The following is a 1,932-nucleotide window of genomic DNA, read 5'->3' as shown; positions in this document are numbered from 1 at the left end:
TAAGAAGGCATTGTTCAAGATAAATAGAACACTGTTCCAAGAGGGAAACCATATGGACATCAGACTGAGAAATAAACTATGAGAAAGCATTGTGATGCAATGATGACATTCTGAGAGCATTACAGAGCAAAGAAATCAATATCCCTGTGTACTTTACCTGCACTGTAGAAAATAAAACCTTCTATGTCAAGGTAGTTATGAAAGAACTAGAAAAAAATGTCACCTTTTGTGGTGACATCTTTACAATTGAAAAGAAACTGCTAGAAATGATACCATAGATCCGCAATTGTTTTATTTTTTGAGCTAAATATATGTAGCGTTATCTTGGAGAATCTAATTCTGTATTTGGGATATGACAGGGATCATGTGAAGTAAGAGATTACAGGATGGTTGAAGTCAATTTATTTAGCCTGCTTTTCATTTTTACAGCAGTGAACATTTCATACAGAGTAAAAAGATGCATGTGATGGATAAAAACAAACATACTTAAGTTCCATGAAAGGAATCAAGTTTCAGAGCTCTGGCTGCAAACTGAAATATGAACATTTGCCTGTTTTAAGAATGTTATTGTTACCTTGACTATAACCCCTAATGCTGACCCCTACCCTTGAACACAAACCCCCTTCCTTTAAGAAGGCTGCTAAAATCTCAATAAACACAGACCTATTTTCCATCATCTGTCTTTCAGCTTTATTTATTTATTTAACAGTAGCAAATTATTGTGTTTTTAGAATGTTAACATGTACATGTCCCATTTCCAGCCCAAAGCTTGAGGGGAAAGACCATGATGGTACAATGTGACCCGGAGTACCTACCCTGCCTTCGTCTCTGAGCGTACCATCAAAGAGACCACAGGCAGCATCGACTGTGAGGGCTGTGTCAGTTACTTGGAACACAGTTACCTAGGTGTTAGGCACTGATAGACACTTGTATTATTTGCATACAGGGTAATGTCGTATTGGTGGAGTAGCATTACTTAACCTTCAAGCATTGAATTGATCTCTCTCTCTCTCTCTCACTCTCAAGTATAAATATTTTTTTTGTGAGTAGATGGGTTTTGTAAGTGAATGTTTGTTTTCTGAGGTACTTCATAGTGTATAAATACACAGTGAGGTAATGGGGACAAATGGGAGACACCTGGTGGGGGGTGGAGACAAGCACAAGACAGGTGAAACAGATCAGGTGAAACAGATCAGAGAAAGGGTATGTAGAGAAATGCTTGTGTTTCTAGCTCCAAGAGTAAAGTCATATCTAACAATTCACAACAATATACACTCATCTAAAAGTAAAAGAATGTAATTAAGAAATATATAATTATTAGATTGAGCAATGTTGCAGTGGCATTGACTAAAATACAGTAGAATAGAATACAGTATATACATATGAGATGAGTAAAGCAGTATGTAAACATTATTAAAGTGACTAGTGTTCCATTATTAAAGTGGCCAGTCACTCCAAGTATATGTATATAGGGCAGCAGCCTCTAAGGTGCAGGGTTGCGTAACCGGGTGGAAGCCAATTAGTGATGGCTATTTACTGTTTTTTTACAATCCCTTTGGCACTAATTTCAGAATCTTGTGGTCATTTTTCAAAACTCTAGACACAAAACTCAAAACGGTCATCACTTGTTACACAGGCTGTCCAATGTTCAAAACAATGTATTGTGCATTCATACAGTGCCTTGCGAAAGTATTCGGCCCCCTTGAACTTTGCGACCTTTTGCCACATTTCAGGCTTCAAACATAAAGATATAAAACTGTATTTTTTTGTGAAGAATCAACAACAAGTGGGACACAATCATGAAGTGGAACGACATTTATTGGATATTTCAAACTTTTTTAACAAATCAAAAACTGAAAAATTGGGCGTGCAAAATTATTCAGCCCCCTTAACTTCTTGCGTCGAGCCATCCCGGATCCGGTATCGTGACTA

The 1,932-nt window shown here is 37.2% G+C and overlaps 1 protein-coding gene across 1 annotated transcript in view; it reads left to right on the top strand.

Moving 5' to 3' along the window:
- The window catches only part of LOC115131688 (voltage-dependent calcium channel subunit alpha-2/delta-3-like), a 108,592-nt gene extending 107,916 nt beyond the window's left edge, over positions 1 to 676 (top strand). The window contains exon 38 of the mRNA XM_065003102.1: positions 1 to 676. This exon is cut by the window's left edge and continues 261 nt beyond it. The gene's annotated coding sequence lies outside the window, so the exon portion shown is untranslated.
- Positions 677 to 1,932: the final 1,256 nt, after the last annotated feature.

Source organism: Oncorhynchus nerka, linkage group LG2 (assembly GCF_034236695.1).
Source record: "Oncorhynchus nerka isolate Pitt River linkage group LG2, Oner_Uvic_2.0, whole genome shotgun sequence".
Taxonomy (NCBI): domain Eukaryota; kingdom Metazoa; phylum Chordata; class Actinopteri; order Salmoniformes; family Salmonidae; genus Oncorhynchus; species Oncorhynchus nerka.
This window is presented reverse-complemented; position numbering and strand designations above follow the sequence as displayed.